Here is a 25,619-nt window from a genome sequence, read left to right as displayed (position 1 = left end):
AAGTACTTTTGTTTCCAGGACTGGAAACAGAGAGGGGGAGTCACTCTGTGTAGTTTCACAGAGCTTGTGTCTGTGTATTTCTCCAGGAGCACCTGGAGGGGGGAAGGGAAAAAGGATTATTTCCCTTTGTTGTGAGACTCAAGGGATTTGGGTCTTGGGGTCCCCAGGGAAGGTTTTTCAGGGGGACCAGAGTGCCCCAAAACACTCTAATTTTTTGGGTGGTGGCAGCAGGTACCAGGTCCAAGCTGGTAACTAAGCTTGGAGGTTTTCATGCTAACCCCCATATTTTGGACGCTAAGGTCCAAATCTGGGACTAAGGTTATGTCATGGTGTAGCAGTGGTGGGATATAGACAGAATCCAGAAGCCAGTAGGAATATTATATTTTTCTCTTCTCTGCTAAGGGCTTTTTAGCAGAGAGAAACAGTTTGGTTTTAAAAGGGAACCAGAGAGAATTTTTTTTTCTCCTCTCTCTGGCAGTTTGTGGCTTGCATGTTAAGCGAGAAGCCATTAAGAGACTGTTAAGGGTCTTTTGTCACACAATAGCACTCCCATTGAGAGTCATTACCAGCACTATATAAATGCAAATAAAGTGGTTTTTCAGGTTTACTTAACATTGAAAATTAGCTAAAGGCACTGTTGCTAGGCAGACTTCAGGAGGCAACAGAGAACCTGCAGTTCAGAAGATAAACACCGGAGGGCACCCCAACACAAGAAAACAGGAACATGACTTCTAAGGCAAAAATTGAGGCCGAAGAGCAATTCAAAGAAGCTGAACACAGGCGACAAATGGAGATGAAAGAAAAGGAAGAAAGCATCAAACTGGCAGCCTTCCAAAGAGAACAGGCAGCCCAAGAGGCAGCACACAAAAGAAAACTAGCAGAAGAAGAGGCGGCCCACCGCCGAGACATGGAAAAACACCAAAAAGAAATGGAAAAACACCAAAAAGAGAATGAAGAGAAGGAAAAACAGAGAAAACATGAACTGGAGTTGGCAAAAGCTGGGCTGCATGTGCCAGCCAACCCTAACAACCCGGCGCCAATTATTGCTCCACAGCACAGGAAATTTCCCACCTACAAGGCAGGTGATGACACCGAGGCCTTCTTGGAAAATTTTGAAAGAGCCTGTCTTGGCTACAACATCCCCGAAGACCAGTACATGGTAGAATTGAGGTCACAGCTCAGTGGACCTTTAGCAGAGGTGGCAGCTGAAATGCCTAAGCAGCAAATGAATGACTATAAACTTTTTCAAACCAAGGCCAGATACAGAATGGGGATAACCCCAGATCATGCCCGTCGGCGCTTCAGAACCCAAAAGTGGAAACCAGAGGTGTCATTTCCCAAACACGCCTACTACATTGCAAAAAACTATGAGGCCTGGATAACAGGAAACAACGTTCAAACCTTGGAAGAACTGCACCTCCTCATACAAATGGAGCAGTTCTTGGACGGTGTTCCTGAAGACATCACACGGTACATACAAGATGGAAATCCCAAAGGTATCGCTGAGGCGGGGGAGATTGGAGCCAAATGGATGGAACTGGCAGAAAGCAAGAAAGCTACTGTCAAGGGGAACGATTACCCCAGGGGGCACACAGACCATAAACCCTACAACCGAGGACAGCCAAAGACCCCACATACAACCCAAGTAAAGCCACAGACACCCTACTCTTCCACCTCACCAGTCTCCAGTAACTCACCTCGGCCCAGTGACCCATCAGATGGAAGATGCTTTAAGTGTAATGAACTGGGACATATCAAGGCCAACTGTCCCAAGAACACCATGCGAGGGCAATTCATTACACCACCATCACACCAAAGATCCCCAGGCCCGGATGCCTCTCAAATACCCTTGGAGCGAAGGGAAAATTTGAGAGTGGGCGGAAAGAAGGTTACTGCGTGGAGAGACACGGGGGCACAAGTGTCAGCTATCCACCAATCCTTCGTTGACCCCAAATTCATCAACCCAAAGGCCAAAGTTACAATTTACCCCTTCATGTCACAAGCTGTAGACTTGCCTACAGCTCAACTGCCTGTCCAGTACAAAGGCTGGTCAGGAATGTGGACTTTTGCAGTCTATGACAATTATCCTATCCCCATGCTACTGGGGGAAGACTTGGCCAACCAGGTGAGGTGGGCCAAGAGAGTGGGAATGGTTACACGTAGCCAAACCAGGCAAGCTTCCAGACCCATTCCTGTTCCTGAGTCGTCCACAGACGCCCCGTCTGTGTTACCAGAGACCCAGACAGAGGTAGTGGACCCGGATTCCATGCCTACCACTGAAACAGCCACAGCATCTCCAGTCCCAGGCCCGGAACTGGAACAGCAACCAGCACCAGCAAGTGCAACCACATCTTCAAACTCAACGCCAGAGGGCGCCAGCGAGCCACAACTGGCAGAAGCAACAGACAGCCATACCCAAAAGGCTCAGCCAGAGCCTGAAATACCCTCAGGTGCACCAGCGGAGAGCGGTTCACCAGCAACGGAAACAACCCCATCACCTACATCGCTTCCAGAGGGACCAAGCCCAAGTCCACAGTCTGAGGAAGAACTGGTGACCCCAGCCTCAAGGGAACAGTTCCAGGCTGAGCAGGAAGCGGATGACAGCCTTCAGAAAGCGTGGGCGGCGGCACGGAGCACCCCACCGCCTCTCAGCTCTTCTAATCGATCCCGGTTTGTTATAGACGAAGGACTTTTATACAAGGAAATTCTTTCTGGTGGACACCGGGAAGAATGGCAGCCGCAAAAACAGTTGGTGGTTCCAACTAAGTACCGGGGGAAGCTCTTAAGCTTAGCCCATGATCATCCCAGTGGCCATGCTGGGGTGAACAGAACCAAGGACCGGTTGGGGAAGTCCTTCCACTGGGAGGGGATGGGCAAGGACGTTGCCAAGTATGTCCGGTCTTGTGAGGTTTGCCAAAGAGTGGGAAAGCCTCAAGACCAGGTCAAGGCCCCTCTCCAGCCACTCCCCATAATTGAGGTCCCATTTCAGCGAGTAGCTGTGGATATTCTGGGTCCTTTCCCAAAAAAGACGCCCAGAGGAAAGCAGTACGTACTGACTTTAGTGGACTTTGCTACCCGATGGCCAGAAGCAGTAGCTCTAGGCAACACCAGGGCTAACACTGTGTGCCTGGCCCTAACAGACATCCTTGCCAGGGTAGGTTGGCCCTCTGACATCCTTACAGATTCAGGGTCTAATTTCCTGGCAGGGACCATGGAAAAACTGTGGGAAACTCATGGGGTGAATCACTTGGTTGCCACCCCGTACCACCATCAAACCAATGGCCTGGTGGAAAGGTTCAATGGAACTTTGGGGGCCATGATACGAAAATTCATCAACGAATTCTCCAATAATTGGGACCTAGTGTTGCAGCAGTTGCTGTTTGCCTACAGGGCTGTACCACATCCCAGTTTAGGGTTTTCCCCATTTGAACTTGTGTATGGTCACGAGGTTAAGGGGCCATTACAGTTGGTGAAGCAGCAATGGGAGGGGTTTACGCCTTCTCCAGGAACTAACATTCTGGACTTTGTAAGCAACCTACAAAGCACCCTCCGACACTCTTTAGCCCTTGCTAGAGAGAATCTAAAGGATGCTCAGGAAGAGCAAAATGCCTGGTATGACAGACATGCCAGAGAACGTTCCTTCAAGGTAGGAGACCAGGTTATGGTCTTGAAGGCGCAACAGGCCCATAAGATGGAAGCATCATGGGAAGGGCCATTCACGGTCCAAGAGTGCCTGGGAGCTGTAAACTACCTCATAGCATTTCCCAATTCCTCACTAAAGCCTAAAGTGTACCATGTTAATTCTCTCAAGCCTTTCTATTCCAGAGACTTACAGGTTTGTCAGTTTACAGTCCAGGGAGATGATGCTGAGTGGCCTGACGGTGTCTACTACGACGGGAAAAAAGACGGTGGCGTGGAAGAGGTGAACCGCTCAACCACCCTGGAACGTCTGCAGCGGCAACAAATCAAGGAGCTGTGCACTAGCTTCGCCCCATTGTTCTCAGCCACCCCAGGACGGACTGAACGGGCATACCACTCCATTGATACAGGTAATGCTCACCCAATCAGAACCCCACCCTACCGGGTGTCTCCTCATGCCCAAGCTACTATAGAACGGGAGATCCAGAACATGCTACAGATGGGTATAATCCGCTCATCTACCAGTGCATGGGCATCTCCAGTGGTTCTGGTATCCAAACCAGATGGGGAAATACGCTTTTGCGTGGACTACCGTAAGCTAAATGCTGTAACTCGTCCGGACAACTATCCAATGCCACGTACCGATGAGCTATTGGAGAAGTTGGGACGTGCCCAGTTCATCTCTACAATAGACTTAACCAAGGGGTACTGGCAAGTACCGCTAGATGAACCTGCGAAGGAGAGGTCAGCATTCGTAACCCATGCGGGGGTGTACACAGAGCATTTCCCCGCATGGATCAACAGTGACACCTTGTGGTAACGCAGGGTAATGCACAGAGCATTTCCTGCATGGAGCTATGGTTCGGGAGCTCTGGGGTTGGGCCCCTGGAGCTGGTGTTGGGGCTCCCAGGGGTTGGGCCCGTGGAGCTGGTGTTGGGGCCCCAGGGGTTAGGCCCCTGGCGCTATGGTTCGGGCGCTCAGGGGTTGGGCCCTTGGAGCTGGGGTGGGGGCCCCCAGTGGTTAGGCCCCTGGAGCTATGGTTCGGGCACTCAGGGGTAGGGCCCGAGGAGCTGGTGTTGGGGCCCCCAGGGGTTAGGCCCCTGGAGGTATTGTTCGGGCGCTCAGGGGTTGGGTCCTTGGAGCTGGTGTTGGGCTCCCAGGGATTAGGCCACTGGAGCTATGGTTCGGGCGCTCAGGGGTTGGGACCCTGGAGCTGGTGTTGGGGCCCCCAGGGGTTGGGCCCCTGGAGCTATGGTTCTGGCGCTCAGGGGTTGGGCCCCTGGAGCTGGTGTTTGGGCCCCCAGGGGTTAGGCCCCTGGAGCTGTGGTACTGGCGCTCAGGGGTTGGGCCCCTGGAGCTGGGGTCGAGGGCCCCAGGGGTTGGGCCTCTGGAGCTGGGGTTGGGACCCCCAGGTGTTAGGCCCCTGGAGCTATGGTTCGGGCGCTCAGGGGTTGGGCCCCTGGAGCTGGTGTTGGGGCCCCAAGGGGTTAGGCCCCTGGAGGTATCGTTCGGGCGCTCAGGGGTTGGGCCCTTGGAGCTAGTTTGGGGGCCCCCAGGGATTAGGCCCCTGGAGCTATGGTTCGGGCGCTCAGGGGTTGGGCCCCTGGAGCTGGTGTTAGGGCCCCAAGGGGTTGGACCCCTGGAGCTGGTGTTGGGGCCCCAGGGGTTAGGCCCCTGGAGCTATGGTTCGGGCGCTCAGGGGTTGGGCCCCTGGAGTGGTGGTTCGGGCGCTCAGGGGTTGGGTCCCTGGAGCTGGTGTTGGGGCCCCCAGGGGTTGGGCTCCTGGGGCTGGGGTTGGGGCCCCCAGGGGTTAGGCCACTGGAGCTATGGTTCCGGCGCTCCGGGGTTGGGCCGTTGGAGCTGGGGTGGGGGCCCCCAGGGGTTAGGCCCCTGCAGCTATGGTTCGGGCGCTCAGGGGTTGGACCCCTGGAGCTGGGGTTGGAGCCCCCGGGGGTTAGACCCCTGGAGCTATGGTTCGGGCGCTGAGGGGTTGGGCCCCTGGAGCTGGTGTTGGGGACCCCAGGGGTTGGGCCCCTGGAGCTGGTGTTGAGGCCCCAGGGGTAAGGCCCCTGGAGCTATGGTTCGGGCGCTCAGGGGTTGGGCCCCTGGAGCTGGTGTTGGGGCCCCCAGGGGCTGGGCTCCTGGGGCTGGGGATGGGGTCCCCAGGGGTTAGGCCCCTGGAGCTATGGTTCCGGCGCTCAGGGGTTGGGCCCTTGGAGCTGGGGTGGGGGCCCCCAGTGGTTAGGCCCCTGGAGCTATGGTTCGGGCACTCAGGGTTAGGGCCCGAGGAGCTGGTGTTGGGGCCCCCAGTGGTTAGGCCCCTGGAGGTATTGTTCGGGCGCTCAGGGGCTGGGTCCTTGGAGCTGGTGTTCGGCCCCCAGGGATTAGGCCCCTGAAACTATGGTTCGGGCACTCAGGGGTTGGGACCCTGGAGCTGGTGTTGGGGCCCCCAGGGGTTGGGCTCCTGGAGCTATGGTTCGGGCGCTCAGGGGTTGGGCCCCTGGAGCTGGTGTTGGGGCCCCCAGGGGTTGGGCCGCTGGAGCTGGGGTTTGGGCCCCCAGGGGTTAGGCCCCTGGAGCTGTAGTACGGGCGCTCAGGGGTTGGGCCCCTGGAGCTGGTGTTGGGGCCCCAAGGGGTTAGGCCCCTGGAGGTATCGTTCGGGCGCTCAGGGGTTGGGCCCTTGGAGCTAGTTTGGGGGCCCCCAGGGATTAGGCCCCTGGAGCTATGGTTCGGGCGCTCAGGGGTTGGGCCCCTGGAGCTGGTGTTAGGGCCCCAAGGGGTTGGACCCCTGGAGCTGGTGTTGGGGCCCCAGGGGTTAGGCCCCTGGAGCTATGGTTCGGGTGCTCAGGGGTTGGGCCCCTGGAGCGATGGTTCGGGCGCTCAGGGGTGGGCCCCTGGAGCTGGTGTTGGGGCCCCGAGGTTTTAGGCCCCTCGAGCTATGCTTTGGGCGCTCAGGGGTTGGGCCCCTGGACTGGTGTTCGGGCCCCCAGGGGCTGGGCCCCTGGAGCTGGTCTTGGGGCCCCAGGGGTTAGGCCCCTGGAGCTATGGTTCGGGCGTTCAGGGGTTGGGCTCCTGGAGCTCGTGTTGGGGCCCCCAGGGGTTGGGCCCCTGGCGCTGGTGTTGGGGCCCCAGGAGTTAGGCCCCTGGAGCTATGGTTCGGGCGCTCAGGTTTTGGGCCCTTGGAGCTGGGATGGGGGCGCCCAGGGGTTAGGACCCTGTAGCTATGGTTCAAGTGCTCAGGGGTTGAGCCCCTGGAGCTGGTGTTGGGGCCCCCAGGGGTTAGGCCCCTGGAGGTATTGTTCGAGTGCTCAGGGGTTGGGCCCCTGGAGCTGGTGTTGGGGCCCCCAGGGGTTAGGCCCCTGGAGCTATGGTTCGGGCGCTCAGGGGTTGGGCCACTGGAGCTGGTGTTGGGGCCCCCAGGGATTGGGCCCCTGGAGCTGGTGTTGGGGCCCCCAGGGGTTGGGCCCCTGGAGCTAGGGTTCGGGTCCCCAGGGGTTAGCCCCCTGGAGATATGGTTCGGGCTCTCAGGGGTTGGGCCCCTGGAGCTGGTGTTGGGGCCCCGAGGGGTTAGGGCCCTGGAGCTGGTGTTGGGTCCCCCAGGGATTAGGCCCCTGGAGGTATTGTTTGGGCGCTCAGGCGTTGGGCCCTTGGAGCTGGTGTTGGGGCCCCCAGGGGTTAGGCCCCTGGAGCTATGTTTCGGGCGTTCAGGGGTTGGGCCCCTGGAGCTGGTGTTGGGGCCCCTGAGCTAAAGTCACCCCCTGCTCTCCCATCCCCCACACAGACAGTCCCCACTCCATCACAGTAATGCCCAGAGCATTTCACGCGTGGAGCAACAGTAACACTGTGGGCTTGTCTACATCAGAAAGTTGCAGCGCTGGTGAGGGAGTTACAGCGCTGCAACTTAGGAGGTGTACACATCTGCAGGGCACCACCAGCGCTGCAACTCCCTGTTTGCAGCGCTGGCCGTACTCCCGTTTTGTCTCGGGTGTAGAGGATCCAGCGCTGGTGATCCAGCGCTGGTAATCAAATATAGACACTTACCAGCGCTTTTCTTGACCTCCGTGGAATAAGCAGGTATCCCAGCATACCTGAGGAAGCCTCTGGTAATCAAGCTGGTCTCCTTCCCCGGTTTGCTCTCGCGTTCCCCGAACCCCGAGCAAGCAGGTCTCCTTCCCTGAGGTTTGCTGGGTGGTTCCGGGAACGCGAGAGCACACCGGGAAAGGAGACCAGCTTCGCCGCGGTTTGCTCTCGCGTTCCCCGAACCCCGAGCAAGCAGGTCTCCTTCCCTGAGGTTTGCTGGGTGGTTCCGGGAACGCGAGAGCAAACCGGGAAAGGAGACCAGCTTCGCCGCGGTTTGCTCTCGCGTTCCCCGAACCCCGAGCAAGCAGGTCTCCTTCCCTGCGGTTTGCTGGGTGGTTCCGGGAACGCGAGAGCAAACCGGGAAAGGAGACCAGCTTCGCCGCGGTTTGCTCTCGCGTTCCCCGAACCCCGAGCAAGCAGGTCTCCTTCCCTGAGGTTTGCTGGGTGGTTCCGGGAACGCGAGAGCAAACCGGGAAAGGAGACCAGCTTCGCCGCGGTTTGCTCTCGCGTTTCCCGGAACCACCCTGCAAACCGCAGGGAAGGAGACCTGCTTGTTCGGGGAACGCGAGAGCAAACCGCGGCGAAGCTGGTCTCCTTTCCCGGGTTTGCTCTCGCCGTCCCCGAACCACCCAGCAAACCGCAGGGAAGGAGACCTGCTTGTTCGGGGGTTTGGGGAACGAGAGAGCAAACCGGGAAAGGAGACCAGCTTCGCCGCGGTTTGCTCTCGCGTTCCCCGAACCTCCCTTGAAGCCGCCCAACAGCGCTGCAGTGTGGCCACATCTAACACCACTTGCAGCGCTGGTTGCTGTAAGTGTGGCCACTCTGCAGCGCTGGCCCTATACAGCTGTACTAATTCAGCTGTAACAACCAGCGCTGCAAAATTTTAGATGTAGACATGGCCTGTGTTGCTATGCAGGGTAATGCCCAGAGCATTTGCTGAATGGAGCAAGAGTGTCACCGTGTGGCCACATAGGGTAATGCACAGAGCATTTCCCCGCATGGAGCAACAGTGACACCATGTAGCCACACAGGGTAATACACAGAGCCTTTCCCCGCATGGAGCAACAGTGACACCTTGTGGTCACACAGGGTAATGCACAGAGCATTTCCTGCATGGAGCTATGGTTCGGGAGCTCTGGGGTTGGGCCCCTGGAGCTGGTGTTGGGGCTCCCAGGGGTTGGGCCCTTGGAGCTGGGGTGGGGGCCCCCAGTGGTTAGGCCCCTGGAGCTATGGTTCGGGCACTCAGGAGTAGGGCCCGAGGAGCTGGTGTTGGGGCCCCCAGGGGTTAGGCCCCTAGAGGTATTGTTTGGGCGCTCAGGGGTTGGGCCCTTGGAGCTGGGGTGGGGGCCACCAGTGGTTAGGCCCCTAGAGCTATGGTTCGGGCACTCAGGAGTAGGGCCCGAAGAGCTGGTGTTGGGGCCCCCAGGGGTTAGGCCCCTGGAGGTATTGTTCGGGCGCTCAGGGGTTGTTTCCTTGGAGCTGGTGTTGGGCCCCCAGGGATTAGGCCCCTGGAGCTATGGTTCGGGCGCTCAGGGGTTGGGACCCTGGAGCTGGTTTTGGGGCCCTCAGGGGTTGGGCCCCTTGAGCTGGTGTTGGGGCAACAGGGATTAGGCCCCTTGAGCTATGGTTCTGGCGCTGAGGGGTTGGGCCCCTGGAGCTGGTGTTGGGGCCCCCAGGGGTTGGGCCCCTGGAGCTTTTGTTAGGGCTCTCTGGGGTTGGGCCCCTAGAGCTGGTGTTGGGGCCCCCAGGGGTTGGGCTCCTGGAGCTGGTGTTGGGGCCCCAGGGGTTAGGCCCCTGGAGCTATGGTTCGGGAGCTCAGGGGTTGGGCCCCTGGAGCTGGTGTTGGGGCCCCCAGGGGTTAGGCCCCTGGAGGTATCGTTCTGGTGCTAAGGGGTTGGGCCCTTGGAGCTGGTTTTGGGGCCCCCAGGGATTAGGCCCCTGGAGCTATGGTTCGGGTGCTCAGGGGTTGGGCCCCTGGAGCTGGTGTTGGGGCCCCCAGGGGTTGGGCTCCTGGGGCTGGGGTTGGGGCCCCCAGGGGTTAGGCCCCTTGAGCTATGTTTCCGGCGCTCAGGGGTTGGGCCGTTGGAGCTGGGGTGGGGGCCCCCAGGGGTTAGGCCCCTGCAGCTATAGTTCGGGCGCTCAGGGGTTGGACCCCTGGAGCTGGGGTTGGAGCCCCCGGGGGTTAGGTCCCTGGAGCTATGGTTCGGGCGCTGAGGGGTTGGGCCCCTGGAGCTGGTGTTGGGGCCCCCAGGGGTTGGGCCCCTGGAGCTGGTGTTGGGGCCCCAGGGGTTAGGCCCCTGGAGCTATGGTTCGGGAGCTCAGGGGTTGGGCCCCTGGAGCTGGTGTTGGGGCCCCCAGGGGTTGGGCTCCTGGGGCTGGGGTTGGGGCCCCCAGAGGTTAGGCCCCTGGACCTATGGTTCCGGCGCTCAGGGGTTGGGCCGTTGGAGCTGGGGTGGGGTCCCCCTGGGGTTAGGCCCCTGCAGCTATGGTTCGGGCGCTCAGGGGTTGGACCCCTGGAGCTGGTGTAGGGGCCCACAGGGGTTAGGCCCCTAGAGGTATTGTTCGGGCGCTCAGGGGTTGGGCCCCTTGAGCTGGTGTTGGGGCCCCGAGGTTTTAGGCCCCTCGAGCTATGCTTCGGGCGCTCAGGGGTTGGTCCCCTGGACTGGTGTTGGGGCCCCCAGGGGCTGGGCCCCTGGAGCTGGTCTTGGGGCCCCAGGGGTTAGGCCCCTGGAGCTATGGTTCGGGCGTTCAGGGGTTGGGCCTCTGGAGCTGGTGTTGGGGCCCCCAGGGGCTGGGCCCCTGGCGCTGGTATTGGGGCCCCAGGAGTTAGGCCCCTGGAGCTATGGTTTGGGTGCTCAGGTTTTGGGCCCTTGGAGCTGGGGTGGGGGCCCCCAGGGGTTAGGCCCCTGTTGCTATGGTTCGAGTGTTCAGGGGTTGGGCCCCTGGAGCTGGTGTTGGGGCCCCTAGGGGTTAGGCCCCTGGAGGTATTGTTCGAGCGATCAGGGGTTGGGCCCCTGGAGCTGGTGTTGGGGCCCCCAGGGGTTAGGCCCCTGGAGCTATGGTTCGGGCGCTCAGGAGTTGGGCCCCTGGAGCTGGTGTTGGGGCCCCCAGGGGTTGGGCCCCTGGAGGTGGGGTTGGGGCCCCCAGGGGTTAGGCCCCTGGAGCTATGGTTCGGGGGCTCAGGGGTTGGGCCCCTGGAGCTGGTGTTGGGGTCCCCAGGGATTGGGCCCCTGGAGCTGGTGTTGGGACCCCCAGGGGTTGGGCCACTGGAGCTGGGGTTTGGGCCTCCAGGGGTTAGGCCCCTGGAGCTGTGGTACGGGCGCTCAGGGGTTGTGCCCCTGGAGCTGGGGTCGAGGGCCCCAGGGGTTGGGCCTCTGGAGCTGGGGTTGGGGCCCCCAGGTGTTAGGCCCCTGGAGCTATGGTTCGGGCGCTCAGGGGTTGGGCCCCTGGAGGTGGTGTTGGGGCCCCAAGGGGTTAGGCCCCTGGAGGTATCGTTCGGGCGCTCAGGGTTGGGCCCTTGGAGCTAGTTTGGGGGCCCCCAGGGATTAGGCCCCTGGAGCTATGGTTCGGGCGCTCAGGGGTTGGGCCCCTGGACTGGTGTTGGGGCCCCCAGGGGCTGGGCCCCTGGAGCTGGTCTTGGGGCCCCAGGGGTTAGGCCCCTGGAGCTATGGTTCGGGCGCTCAGGTTTTCGGCCCTTGGAGCTGGGGTGGGTGCCCCCAGGGGTTAGGCCCCTGTAGCTATGGTTCGAGTGCTCAGGGGTTGGGCCCCTGGAGCTGGTGTTGGGGCCCCCAGGGGTTAGGCCCCTGGAGGTATTGTTCGAGCGCTCAGGGGTTGGGCCCCTGGAGCTGGTGTTGGGGCCCCCAGGGGTTAGGCCCCTGGTGCTATGTTTCGGGCGCTCAGGGGTTGCAACCCTGGAGCTGGGGTTGGGGCCCCCAGGGTTTAGGCCCCTGGAGCTATGGTTCGGGCGCTCAGAGATTGGGCCCCTGGAGCTGGTGTTGGGGACCCCAGGGGTTGGGCCCCTGGAGCTGGTGTTGGGGCCCTCAGGGGTTGGGCCCCTGGAGCTGGGGTTCGGGTCCCCAGGGGTTAGCCCCCTGGAGATATGGTTCGGGCTCTCAGGGGTTGGGCCCCTGGAGCTGGTGTTGGGGCCCCGAGGGGTTAGTTCCCTGGGGCTGGTGTTGGGGCCCGAGGGGTTAGGCCCCTGGAGCTATAGTTCGGGCGCTCAGGGGTTGGGCTCCTGGAGCTGATGTTGGGGTCCGCAGGGGTTGGGCCCCTGGAGCTGTGGTTGGGCCCCCGGGGGTTAGGCCTCTGGAGCTATGGTTCGGGCGCTCAGGGGTTGGGCCCCTGGAGCTGGTGTTGGCGCCCCCAGGGGTTGGGCCCCTGGCGCTGGTGTTGGGGCCCCAGGGGTTAGGCCCCTGGAGCTATGGTTCGGGTGCTCAGGTTTTGGGCCCTTGGAGCTGGTGTTGGGGCCGCCAGGGGTTAGGCCCCTGGAGGTATTGTTCGAGCGCTCAGGGGTTGGGCCTCTGGAGCTGGTGTTGGGGCCCCAGGAGTTAGGCCCCTGGAGCTATGGTTCGGGCGCTCAGGTTTTGGGCCCCTAGAGCTGGTGTTGGGGCCCCCAGGGGTTGGGACGCTGGAGCTGGGGTGGGGGCCCCCAGGGGTTAGGCCCCTGTAGCTGTGGTTCGAGTGCTCAGGGGTTGGGCCCCTGGAGCTGGTGTTGGGGCCCCCAGGGGTTAGGCCCCTGGAGGTATTGTTCGAGCCCTAAGGGGTTGGGCCCCTGGAGCTGGTGTTGGGGCCCCGAGGAGTTGGGCCCCTGGCGCTGGTGTTGGGGCCCCAGGGGTTAGGCCCCTGGAGCAATCGTTCGGGCGCTCAGGTTTTGGGCCCCTAGAGCTGGTGTTGGGGCCCCCAGGGGTTGGGCCGCTGGAGCCGGGGTGGGGGCCCCCAGGGGTTAGGCCCCTGTAGCTGTGGTTCGAGTGCTCAGGGGTTGGGCCCCTGGAGCTGGTGTTGGGGCCCCCAGGGGTTGGGCCCCTGGAGCTGGGGTTGGGGCCCCCAGGGGTTAGGCCCCTGGAGCTATGGTTCTGGCTCTCAGGGGTTGGGCCCCTGGAGCTGGTGTTGGGGCCCCCAGGGGTTGGGCCCCTGGAGCTGGTGTTGGGGCCCTCAGGGGTTTGGCCCCTGGAGCTGGGGTTCGGGTCTCCAGGGGTTAGCCCCCTGGAGATATGGTTCGGGCTCTCAGGGGTTGGGCCCCTGGAGCTGGTGTTGGGGCCCCGAGGGGTTAGGGCCCTGGAGCTGGTGTTGGGGCCCGAGGGGTTAGACCCCTGGAGCTATGGTTCGGGCGCTCAGGGGTTGGGCTCCTGGAGCTGATGTTGGGGTCCGCAGTGGTTGGGCCCCTGGAGCTGTGGTTGGGGCCCCGGGGGTTAGGCCCCTGGAGCTATGGTTCGGGCGCTCAGGGGTTGGGACACTGGAGCTCGTGTTGGGGCCCCCAGGGTTTCGGCCCCTGGAGCTCGGGTTGGAGCCCCCGGGGGTTAGACCCCTGGAGCTATGGTTCGGGCGCTGAGGGGTTGGGCCCGTGGAGCCTTTGTTTGGGCACCCAGGGGTTGGGCCCCTGGATCTGGTGTTGGGGCCCCAGGGGTTAGGCCCCTGGAGCTATGGTTCGGGCTCTCAGGGGTTGGGCCCCTGGAGCTGGTGTTGGGGCCCCCAGGTGTTGGGCTCCTGGGGCTGGGGTTGGGGCCCCCAGGGGTTAGGCCCCTGGAGCTATGGTTCCGGCGCTCAGGGGTTGGGCCGTTGGAGCTCGGGTGGGGGCCCCCAGGGGTTAGGCCCCTGCAGCTATGGTTCGGGCGCTCAGGTGCTGGACCCCTAGAGCTGGTGTTGGGGCCCCCGGGGGTTAGGCCCCTGGATCTATGGTTTGGGCGCTCAGGGGTTGGGCCGCTGGAGCTGGTGTTGCGGCCCCCAGGGGTTGGGCCCCTGGAGCTGGGGTTGGGGCCCCCAGGGGTTAAGCCCCTGGAGCTATGGTTCGGGCGCTCAGGGGTTGGGCCCCTGGCGCTGGTGTTGGGGCCCCCAGGGGTTGGGCCCCTGGAGCTGGTGTTGGGGCCCTCAGGGGTTGGGCCCCTGGAGCTGGGGTTCAGGTCCCCAGGGGTTAGCACCCTGGAGATATGGTTCGGGCTCTCAGGGGTTGGGCCCCTGGAGCTGGTGTTGGGGCCCCGAGGGGTTAGGGCCCTGGAGCTGGTGTTGGGGTCCGAGGGGTAAGGCCCCTGGAGCTATGGTTCGGGCACTCAGGGGTTGGGCTCCTGGAGCTGATGTTGCGGTCCGCAGGGGTGTGGCCCCTGGAGCTGTGGTTGGAGCCCCCGGGGGTTAGGCCCCTGGAGCTGTGGTTGGAGCCCCCAGGGGTTAGGACCCTGGAGCTATGGTTCGGGCGCTCAGGGGTTGGGCCCCTGGAGCTGGTGTTGGGGCCCCCAGGAGTTGGGCGCCTGGCGCTGGTGTTGGGGCCCCAGGGGTTAGGCCTCTGGAGCTATGGTTCGGGTGATCAGGTTTTGGGCCCTTGTAGCTGGTGTTGGGGCCCCCAGAGGTTAGGCCCCTGTAGCTATGGTTCGAGCGCTCAGGGGTTGGGCCCCTGGAGCTGATGTTGGGGCCCCCAGGGGTTAGGCCGCTGGAGGTATTGTTCGAGCGCTCAGTTGTTGGGCCCCTGGAGCTGGTGTTGGGGCCCCAGGAGTTAGGCCCCTGGAGCTATGGTTCGGGCGCTCAGGTTTTGGGCCCCTAGAGCTGGTGTTGGGGCCCCCAGGGGTTGGGCCGCTGGAGCTGGGGTGGGGGCCCCCAGGGGTTAGGCCTCTGTAGCTGTGGTTCGAGTGCTCAGGGGTTGGGCCCCTGGAGCTGGTGTTGGGGCCCCCAGGAGTTGGGCCCCTGGCGCTGGTGTTGGGGCCCCAGGGGTTAGGCCCCTGGAGCAATCGTTCGGGCGCTCAGGTTTTGGGCCCCTACAGCTGGTGTTGGGGCCCCCAGGGGTTGGGCCGCTGGAGCTGGGGTGGGGGCCCCCAGGGGTTAGGCCCCTGTAGCTGTGGTTCGAGTGCTCAGGGGTTGGGCCCCTGGAGCTAGTGTTGGGGCCCCCAGGGGTTGGGCCCCTGGAGCTGGGGTTGGGGCCCCCAGGGGTTAGGCCCCTGGAGCTATGGTTCTGGCGCTCAGGGGTTGGGCCCCTGGAGCTGGTGTTGGGGCCCCCAGGGGTTGGGCCCCTGGAGCTGGTGTTGGGGCCCTCAGGGGTTTGGCCCCTGGAGCTGGGGTTCGGGTCTCCAGGGGTTAGCCCCCTGGAGATATGGTTCGGGCTCTCAGGGGTTGGGCCCCTGGAGCTGGTGTTGGGGCCCCGAGGGGTTAGGGCCCTGGAGCTGGTGTTGGGGCCCGAGGGGTTAGACCCCTGGAGCTATGGTTCGGGCGCTCAGGGGTTGGGCTCCTGGAGCTGATGTTGGGGTCCGCAGTGGTTGGGCCCCTGGAGCTGTGGTTGGGGCCCCGGGGGTTAGGCCCCTGGCGCTATGGTTCGGGCGCTCAGGGGTTGGGACCCTGGAGCTGGTGTTGGGGCCCCCAGGGTTTCGGCCCCTGGAGCTCGGGTTGGAGCCCCCGGGGGTTAGACCCCTGGAGCTATGGTTCGGGCGCTCAGGGGTTGGGCCCCTGGAGCTGGTGTTGGGGCCCCCAGGTGTTGGGCTCCTGGGGCTGGGGTTGGGGCCCCCAGGGGTTAGGCCCCTGGAGCTATGGTTCCGGCCCTCAGGGGTTGGGCCGTTGGAGCTGGGGTGGGGGCCCCCAGGGGTTAGGCCCCTGCAGCTATGGTTCGGGCGCTCAGGTGCTGGACCCCTAGAGCTGGTGTTGCTGCCCCCGGGGGTTAGGCCCCTGGATCTATGGTTTGGGCGCTCAGGGGTTGGGCCGCTGGAGCTGGTGTTGGGGCCCCCAGGGGTTGGGCCCCTGGAGCTGTGGTTGGGGCCCCCAGGGGTTAAGCCCCTGGAGCTATGGTTCGGGCGCTCAGGGGTTGGGCCCCTGGCGCTGGTGTTGGGGCCCCCAGGGGTTGGGCCCCTGGAGCTGGTGTTGGGGCCCTCAGGGGTTGGGCCCCTGGAGCTGGGGTTCAGGTCCCCAGGGGTTAGCACCCTGGAGATATGGTTTGGGCTCTCAGGGGTTGGGCCCCTGGAGCTGGTGTTGGGGCCCACAGGAGTTGGGCGCCTGGCGCTGATGTTGGGGCCCCAGGGGTTAGGCCTCTGGAGCTATGGTTCGGGTGATCAGGTTTTGGGCCCTTGGAGCTGGTGTTGGGGCCCCCCGAGGTTAGGCCCCTGTAGCTATGGTTCGAGCGCTCAGGGGTTGGGCCCCATGAGCTGATGTTGGGTCCCCCAGGGGTTAGGCCCCTGGAGGTATTGTTCGAGCGCTCAGGGGTTGGGCCCCTGGAGCCGGTGTTGGGGCCCCAGGAGTTCGGCCCCTGGAGCTATGGTTCGGGCGCTCAGGTTTTGGGCCCCTAGAGCTGGTGTTGGGGCCCCCAGGGGTTGGGCAGCTGGAGCTGGGGTGGGGTCCCCCAGGGGTTAGGCCCCTGTAGCTGTGGTTCGAGTGCTCAGGGGTTGGGCCCCTGGAGCTGGTGTTGGGGCCCCCAGGGGTTAGGCCCCTGGAGCTATGGTTCGGGCGCTAAGGGGTTGCAACCCTGGATCTGGTGTTGGGGCCCCCAGGGGTTGGGACCCTAGAGCTGGGGTTTGGGCCCCCGGGGTTAGGCCCCTGGAGCTATGGTTCGGGCGCTCAGGGGTTGGTCCCCTGGAGCTGGTGTTGGGGCCCCCAGGGGCTGGGCCCCTGGAGCTGGTGTTGGGGCCCCAGGGGTTAGGCCCCTGGAGTTATGGTTCGGGCGCTCAAGGGTTGGGCTCCTGGAGCTGCTGTTGGGGCTGTCAGGGGTTGGGCCCCTGGAGCTATGGTTCGGGCTCTCAGGGGTTGGGCCCCTGGAGCTGGTGTTGGGACCGTCAGGGGTCGGGCCCCTTGAGCTGGGGTTGGGGCCCCCAGGGGTTAGGACCCTGGAGCTATGGTTCGGGCGCTGAGGGGTTGGGCCCCTGGAACTGGTGTTGGGGCCCCCTGGCGCTGCTGTTGGGCCCCCAGGGGTTAGGCCCCTGGAGCTATGGTTCGGGTGCTCAGGTTTTGGGCCCTTGGAGCTTGTGTTGGGGCCCCCAGGGGTTAGGCCCCTGTAGCTATGGTTCGATCGCTCAGGGGTTGGGCCCCTGGAGTTGATGTTGGGGCCCCAGGGGTTAGGCCCCTGGAGGTATTGTTCGAGCGCTCAGGGGTTGGGCCCCTGAAGCTGGTATTGGGGCCCCAGGAGTTAGGCCCCTGGAGCTATGGTTCGGGCGCTCAGGTTTTGGGCCCCTAGAGCTGGTGTTGGGGCCCCCAGGGGTTGGGCCGCTGGAGCTGGGGTGGGGGCCCCCAGGGGTTAGGCCCCTGTAGCTGTGGTTCGAGTGCTCAGGGGTTGGGCCCCTGGAGCTGGTTTTGGGGCCTCCAGGGGTTAGGCCCCTGGAGGTATTGTTCGAGCCCTCAGGGGTTGGGCCCCTGGAGCTGGTGTTGGGGCCCCCAGGGGTTAGGCCCCTGGAGCTATGGGTCGGGCGATCAGGGGTTGCAACCCTGGAGCTGGTGTTGGGGCCCCCAGGGGTTGGGCCCCTGGAGCTGGGGCTGAGGCCCCCGGGGGTTAGGTCCCTGGAGCTATGGTTCGGGCGCTCAGGGGTTGGGCCCCTGGAGCTGGTGTTGGGGCCCCCAGGGGTTGGGCCCCTGGAGCTGGGGTTGGGGCCCCCAGGGTTTAGGCCCCTGGAGCTATGGTTCGGGCGCTCAGAGGTTGGGCCCCTGGAGCTGGTGTTGGGGCCCCGAGGGGTTAGTTCCCTGGAGCTGGTGTTAGCGCCCGAGGGGTTAGGACCCTGGAGCTATGGTTCGGGCGCTCAGGGGTTGGGTTCCTGGAGCTGATGTTGGGGTCCGAAGGGGTTGGGCCCCTGGAGCTGTGGTTGGAGCCCCCGGGGGTTAGGCCCCTGGAGCTATGGTTCGGGCGCTCAGGGGTTGGGCCCCTGGAGCCTTTGTTTGGGCCCCCAGGGGTTGGGCCCCTGGAGCTGGTGTTGGGGCCCCCAGGGTTTCGGCCCCTGGAGCTCGGGTTGGAGCCCCCGGGGGTTAGACCCCTGGAGCTATGGTTCGGGCGCTGAGGGGTTGGGCCCCTGGAGCCTTTGTTTGGGCCCCCAGGGGTTGGGCCCCTGGAGCTGGTGTTGGGGACCCCAGGGGTTGGGCCCCTGGAGCTGGTGTTGGGGCCCTCAGGGGTTGGGCCCCTGGAGCTGGGGTTCGGGACCCCAGGGGTTAGCCCCCTGGAGATATGGTTCGGGCTCTCAGGGGTTGGGCCCCTGGAGCTGGTGTTGGGGCCCCGAGGGGTTAGTTCCCTGGAGCTGGTGTTGGGGCCCGAGGGGTTAGGCCCCTGGAGCTATGGTTCGGGCGCTCAGGGTTTGGGCTCCTGGAGCTGATGTTGGGGTCCGCAGGGGTTGGGCCCCTGGAGCTGTGGTTGGAGCCCCCGGGGGTTAGGCCCCTGGAGCTATGGTTCGGGCGCTCAGGGGTTGGGCCCCTGGAGCTGGTGTTGGGGCCCCCAGGGTTTCGGCCCCTGGAGCTCGGGTTGGAGCCCCTGGGGGTTAGACCCCTGGAGCTATGGTTCGGGCGCTGAGGGGTTGGGCCCCTGGAGCCTTTGTTTGGGCCCCCAGGGGTTGGGCCCCTGGAGCTGGTGTTGGAGCCCCAGGGGTTAGGCCCCTGGAGCTATGGTTCAGGCGCTTAGGGGTTGGGCCCCTGGAGGTGGTATTGGGGCCCCCAGGGGTTGGGCTCCTGGGGCTGGGGTTGGGGCACCCAGGGGTTAGGCCCCTGGAGCTGTGGTTCCAGCGCTCAGGGGTTGGGCCGTTGGAGCTGGGGTGGGGGCCCCCAGGGGTTAGGCCCCTGCAGCTATGGTTCGGGTGCTCAGGGGTTGGACCCCTGGAGCTGGTGTTGGTGCCCCGAGGAGTTTGGAACATCGAGCTATGCTTCGGGCGCTCAGGAGTTGGGCCCCTGGACTGGTGTTGGTGACCCCAGGGGCTGGGCCCCTGGAGTTATTGTTCAGGCGCTCAGGGGTTGGGCCCCTGGAGCTGGTGTTGGTGCCCCGAGGAGTTAGGAACCTCGAGCTATGCTTCGGGCGCTCAGGAGTTGGGCCCCTGGACTGGTGTTGGTGACCCCAGGGGCTGGGCCCCCGGAGCTGGTGTTGGGGCCCCAGGGGTTAGGCCCCTGGAGCTATGGTTCGGGCGCTCAAGGGTTGGGCCCCTGGAGCTGCTGTTGGGGCTGTCAGGGGTTGGGCCCCTGGAGCTATGGTTCGGGCTCTCAGGGGTTGGGCCCCTGGAACTGGTGTTGGGACCGTCAGGGGTTGGGCCCTTTGAGCTGGGGTTGGGGCCCCCAGGGGTTAGGACCCTGGAGCTATGGTTCGGGCGCTGAGGGGTTGGGCCCCTGGAGCTGGTGTTGGGGCCCCCAGGGGTTGGGCCCCTGGCGCTGGTGTTGGGGCCCCAGGGGTTAGGCCCCTGGAGCTATGGTTCGGGTGCTCAGGTTCTGGGCCCTTGGAGCTGGTGTTGGGGCCGCCAGGGGTTAGGCCCCTGTAGCTATGGTTCGATCGCTCAGGGGTTGGGCCCCTGGAGCTGATGTTGGGGCCCCCAGGGGTTAGGCCCCTGGAGGTATTGTTCGAGCGCTCAGGGGTTGGGCCCCTGGAGCTGGTGTTGGGGCCCCAGGAGTTAGGCCCCTGGAGCTATGGTTCGGGCGCTCAGGTTTTGGGCCCCTAGAGCTGGTGTTGTGGCCCCCAGGGGTTGGGCCGCTGGAGCTGGGGTGGGGGTCCCCAGGGGTTAGGCCCCTGTAGCTGTGGTTCGAGTGCTCAGGGGTTGGGCCCCTGGAGCTGGTGTTGGGGCCCCCAGGGGTTAGGCCCCTGGAGGTATTGTTCGAGCCCTCAGGGGTTGGGCCCCTGGAGCTGGTGTTGGGGCTGTCAGGGGTTGGGCCCCTGGAGCTATGGTTCGGGCTCTCAGGGGTTGGGCCCCTGGAGCTGGTGTTGGGACCGTCAGGGGTTGGGCCCCTTGAGCTGGGGTTGGGGCCCCCAGGGGTTAGGACCCTGGAGCTATGGTTCGGGCACTGAGGGGTTGGGCCCCTGGAGCTGGTGTTGGGGCCCCCAGGGGTTGGGCCCCTGGCGCTGGTGTTGGGCCCCCAGGGGTTAGGCCCCTGGAGCTATGGTTCGGGTGCTCAGGTTTTGGGCCCTTGGAGCTTGTGTTGGGGCCCCCAGGGGTTAGGCCCTTGTAGCTATGGTTCGATCGCTCAGGGGTTGGGCCCCTGGAGCTGATGTTGGGGCCCCCAGGGGTTAGGCCCCTGGAGGTATTGTTCGAGCGTTCAGGGTTTGGGCCCCTGGAGCTGGTATTGGGGCCCCAGGAGTTAGGCCCCTGGAGCTATGGTTCGGGCGCTCAGGTTTTGGGCCCCTAGAGCTGGTGTTGGGGCCCCCAGGGGTTGGGCCGCTGGAGCTGGGGTGGGGGCCCCCAGGGGTTAGGCCCCTGTAGCTGTGGTTCGAGTGCTCAGGGGTTGGGCCCCTGGAGCTGGCTTTGGGGCCTCCAGGGGTTAGGCCCCTGGAGGTATTGTTCGAGCCCTCAGGGGTTGGGCCCCTGGAGCTGGTGTTGGGGCCCCCAGGGGTTAGGCCCCTGGAGCTATGGGTCGGGCGATTAGGGGTTGCAACCCTGGAGCTGGTGTTGGGGCCCCCAGGGGTTGGGCCCCTGGAGCTGGGGCTGAGGCCCCCGGGGGTTAGGTCCCTGGAGCTATGGTTCGGGCGCTCAGGGGTTGGGCCCCTGGAGCTGGTATTGGGGCCCCCAGGGGTTGGGCCCCTGGAGCTGGGGTTGGGGCCCCCAGGGTTTAGGCCCCTGGAGCTATGGTTCGGGCGCTCAGAGGTTGGGCCCCTGGAGCTGGTGTTGGGGCCCCGAGGGGTTAGTTCCCTGGAGCTGGTGTTAGCGCCCGAGGGGTTAGGACCCTGGAGCTATGGTTCGGGCGCTCAGGGGTTGGGTTCCTGGAGCTGATGTTGGGGTCCGAAGGGGTTGGGCCCCTGGAGCTGTGGTTGGAGCCCCCGGGGGTTAGGCCCCTGGAGCTATGGTTCGGGCGCTCAGGGGTTGGGACCCTGGAGCTGGTGTTGGGGCCCCCAGGGTTTCGGCCCCTGGAGCTCGGGTTGGAGCCCCCGGGGGTTAGACCCCTGGAGCTATGGTTCGGGCGCTGAGGGGTTGGGCCCCTGGAGCCTTTGTTTGGGCCCCCAGGGGTTGGGCCCCTGGAGCTGGTGTTGGGGACCCCAGGGGTTGGGCCCCTGTAGCTGGTGTTGGGGCCCTCAGGGGTTGGGCCCCTGGAGCTGGGGTTCGGGTCCCCAGGGGTTAGCCCCCTGGAGATATGGTTCGGGCTCTCAGGGGTTGGGCCCCTGGAGCTGGTGTTGGGGCCCCGAGGGGTTAGTTCCCTGGAGCTGGTGTTTGGGCCCGAGGGGTTAGGCCCCTGGAGCTATGGTTCGGGCGCTCAGAGTTTGGGCTCCTGGAGCTGATGTTGGGGTCCGCAGGGGTTGGGCCCCTGGAGCTGTGGTTGGAGCCCCCGGGGGTTAGGCCCCTGGAGCTATGGTTCGGGCGCTCAGGGGTTGGGCCCCTGGAGCTGGTGTTGGGGCCCCCAGGGTTTCGGCCCCTGGAGCTCGGGTTGGAGCCCCTGGGGGTTAGACCCCTGGAGCTATGGTTCGGGCGCTGAGGTGTTGGGCCCCTGAAGCCTTTGTTTGGGCCCCCAGGGGTTGGGCCCTTGGAGCTGGTGTTGGAGCCCCAGGGGTTAGGCCCCTGGAGCTGTGGTTCCAGCGCTCAGGGGTTGGGCCGTTGGAGCTGGGGTGGGGGCCCCCAGGGGTTAGGCCCCTGCATCTATGGTTCGGGCGCTCAGGGGTTGGACCCCTGGAGCTGGTGTTGGGGCCCACAGGGGTTAGGCGCCTGGAGGTATTGTTCAGGCGCTCAGGGGTTGGGCCCCTGGAGCTGGTGTTGGTGCCCCGAGGAGTTAGGAACCTCGAGTTATGCTTCGGGCGCTCAGGAGTTGGGCCCCTGGACTGGTGTTGGGGATCCCAGGGGCTGGGCCCCTGGAGCTGGTGTTGGGGCCCCAGGGGTTAGGCCCCTGGAGCTATGGTTCGGGCGCTCAAGGGTTGGGCCCCTGGAGCTGCTGTTGGGGCTGTCAGGGGTTGGGCCCCTGGAGCTATGGTTCGGGCTCTCAGGGGTTGGGCCCCTGGAACTGGTGTTGGGACCGTCAGGGGTTGGGCCCCTTGAGCGGGGGTTGGGGCCCCCAGGGGTTAGGCCCCTGGAGCTATGGTTCGGGCGCTGAGGGGTTGGGCCCCTGGAGCTGGTGTTGGGGCCCCCAGGGGTTGGGCCCCTGGCGCTGGTGTTGGGGCCCCAGGGGTTAGGCCCCTGGAGCTATGGTTCGGGTGCTCAGGTTCTGGGCCCTTGGAGCTGGGGTGGGGTCCCCCAGGGGTTAGGCCCCTGTAGCTGTGGTTCGAGTGCTCAGGGGTTGGGCCCCTCGAGCTGGTGTTGGGGCCCCCAGGGGTTAGGACCCTGGAGCTATGGCTCGGGCGCTAAGGGGTTGCAACCCTGGAGCTGGTTTTGGGGCCCCCAGTGGTTGGGACCCTAGAGCTGGGGTTGGGGCCCCCGGGGGTTAGGCCCCTGGAGCTATGGTTCGGGCGCTCAGAGGTTGGGCCCCTGTAGCTGGTGTTGGGGACTCCAGGGGTTGGGCCCCTGGAGCTAGTGTTGGGGTCCTCAGGGGTTGGGCCTCTGGAGCTGGGGTTCCAGTCCCCGGGGGTTAGCCCCCTGGAGATGTGGTTCGGGCTCTCAGGGGTTGGGCCCCTGGAGCTGGTGTTGGGGCCCCGAGGGGTTAGTTCCCTGGAGCTGGTGTTGGGGCCCGAGGGGTTAGGCCCCTGGAGCTATGGTTCGGGCGCTCAGGGGTTGGGACCCTGGAGCTGGTGTTGGGGCCCCCAGGGTTTCGGCCCCTGGAGCTCGGGTTGGAGCCCCCGGGGGTTAGACCCCTGGAGCTATGGTTCGGGTGCTGAGGGGTTGGGCCCCTGGAGCCTTTGTTTGGGCCCCCAGGGGTTGCGCCCCTGGAGCTGGTGTTGGGGCCCCAGGGGTTAGGCCCCTGGAGCTATGGTTCGGGCGCTCAGGGGTTGGGCCCCTGGAGGTGGTATTGGGGCCCCCAGGGGTTGGGCTCCTGGGGCTGGGGTTGGGGCCCCCAGGGTTTAGGCCCCTGGAGCTGTGGTTCCGGCGCTCAGGGGTTGGGCCGTTGGAGCTGGGGTTGGGGCCCCCAGGGGTTAGGCCCCTGCAGCTATGGTTCGGGCGCTCAGGGGTTGGACCCCTGGAGCTGGTGTTGGGGCCCACAGGGGTTAGGCCCCTGGAGGTATTGTTCGGGCGCTCAGGGGTTGGGCCCCTGGAGCTGGTGTTGGTGCCCCGAGGAGTTAGGACCCTTGAGCTATGCTTCGGGCGCTCAGGAATTGGGCCCCTGGACTGGTGTTGGGGCCCCCAGGGGCTTGGCCCCTGGAGCTGGTGTTGGGGCCCCAGGGGTTAGGCCCCTGGAGCTATTGTTCGGGCGCTCAAGGGTTGGGCCTCTTGAGCTGCTGTTGGGGCTGTCAGGGGTTGGGCCCCTGGAGCTATGGTTCGGGCTCTCAGGGGTTGGGCCCCTGGAGCTGCTGTTGGGACCGTCAGGGGTTGGGCCCCTTGAGCTGGGGTTGGGGCCCCCAGGGGTTAGGACCCTGGAGCTATGGTTCGGGCGCTGAGGGGTTGGGCCCCTGGAGCTGGTGTTGGGGCCCCCCGGAGTTGGGCCCCTGGCGCTGGTGTTGGGGCCCCAGGGGTTAGGCCCCTGGAGCTATCGTTCGGGCGCTCAGGTTTTGGGCCCCTAGAGCTGGTGTTTGGGGCCCCCAGGGGTTAGGCCCCTGGAGGTATTGTTCGAGCCCTCAGGGGTTGGGCCCCTGGAGCTGGTGTTGGGGCCCCCAGGGGTTAGGCCCCTGGAGGTATTGTTCGAGCCCTCAGGGGTTGGGCCCCTGGAGCTGGTGTTGGGGCCCACAGGGGTTAGGCCCCTGGAGCTATGGGTCGGGCGCTCAGGGGTTGCAACCCTGGAGCTGGTGTTGGGGCCCCCAGGGGTTGGGCCCCTGGAGCTGGGGTTGGGGCCGCCAGGGGTTAGGCCCCTGGAGCTATGGTTCGGGCGCTCAGGGGGTGGGCCCCTGGAGCTGGTGTTGGGGCCCCCAGGGGTTGGGCCCCTGGAGCTGGTGTTGGGGCCCTCAGGGGTTGGGCCCCTGGAGCTGGGGTTCGGGTCCCCAGGGGTTAGCCCCCTGGAGATATGGTTCGGGCTCTCAGGGGTTGGGCCCCTGGAGCTGGTGTTGGGGCCCCGAGGGATTAGGGCCCTGGAGCTGGTGTTGGGGCCCGAGGGGTTAGACCCCTGGAGCTATGGTTCGGGCGCTCAGGGGTTGGGCTCCTGGAGCTGATGTTGGGATCCACAGTGGTTGGGCCCCTGGAGCTGTGGTTGGGGCCCTCGGGGTTAGGCCCCTGGAGCTATGGTTTAGGCGCTCAGGGGTTGGGCCCCTGGAGCTCGTGTTGGGGCCCCCAGGGTTTCGGCCCCTGGAGCTCGGCTTGGAGCCCCTGGGGGTTAGACCCCTGGAGCTATGGTTCGGGCGCTGAGGGGTTGGGCCCCTGGAGCCTTTGTTTGGGCACCCAGGGGTTGGGCCCCTGGAGCTGGTGTTGGGGCCCCAGGGGTTAGGCCCCTGGAGCTATGGTTCCGGTGCTCAGGGGTTGGGCCGTTGGAGCTGGGGTGGGGGCCCCAGGGGTTAGGCCCCTGCAGCTATGGTTCGGGCGCTCAGGTGTTGGACCCCTAGAGCTGGTGTTGGGGCCCCCGGGGGTTAGGCCCCTGGAGCTATGGTTTGGGCGCTCAGGGGTTGGGCCGCTGGAGCTGGTGTTGGGGCCCCCAGGGGTTGGGCCCCTGGAGCTGGGGTTGGGGCCCCCAGGGGTTAAGCCCCTGGAGCTATGGTTCGGGCGCTCAAGGGTTGGTCCCCTGGCGCTGGTGTTGGGGCCCCCAGGGGTTGGGCCCCTGGAGCTGGTGTTGGGGCCCTCAGGGGTTGGGCCCCTGGAGCTGGGGTTCGGGTCCCCAGGGGTTAGCCCCCTGGAGATATGGTTCGGGCTCTCAGGGGTTGGGCCCCTGGAGCTGGTGTTGGCGCCCCGAGGGCTTAGGGCCCTGGAACTGGTGTTGCGGTCCGCAGTGGTTGGGCCCCTGGAGCTGTGGTTGGAGCCCCCGGGGGTTAGGGCCCTGGAGCTGTGGTTGGAGCCCCCAGGGGTTAGGACCCTGGAGCTATGGTTCGGGCGCTCAGGGGTTGGGCCCCTGGAGCTGGTGTTGGGGCCCCCAGGAGTTGGGCGCCTGGCGCTGGTGTTGGGGCCCCAGGGGTTAGGCCTCTGGAGCTATGGTTCGGGTGATCAGGTTTTGGGCCCTTGGAGCTGGTGTTGGGGCCCCCAGAGGTTAGGCCCCTGTAGCTATGGTTCGAGCGCTCAGGGGTTGGGCCCCTGGAGCTGATGTTGGGGCCCCCAGGGGTTAGGCCCCTGGAGGTATTGTTCGAGCGCTCAGGGGTTGGGCCCCTTGAGCCGGTGTTGGGGCCCCAGGAGTTCGGCCCCTGGAGCTATGGTTCGGGCGCTCAGGTTTTGGGCCCCTAGAGCTGGTGTTGGGGCCCCCAGGGGTTGGGCAGCTGGAGCTGGGGTGGGGTCCCCCAGGGGTTAGGCCCCTGTAGCTGTGGTTCGAGTGCTCAGGGGTTGGGCCCCTGGAGCTGGTGTTGGGGCCCCCAGGGGTTAGGCCCCTGGAGCTATGGTTCGGGCGCTAAGGGGTTGCAACCCTGGAGCTGG

This window comes from Gopherus flavomarginatus, unplaced genomic scaffold (assembly GCF_025201925.1).
Source record: "Gopherus flavomarginatus isolate rGopFla2 unplaced genomic scaffold, rGopFla2.mat.asm mat_scaffold_120_arrow_ctg1, whole genome shotgun sequence".
In the NCBI taxonomy this organism is placed as follows: domain Eukaryota; kingdom Metazoa; phylum Chordata; order Testudines; family Testudinidae; genus Gopherus; species Gopherus flavomarginatus.
This window is presented reverse-complemented; position numbering follows the sequence as displayed.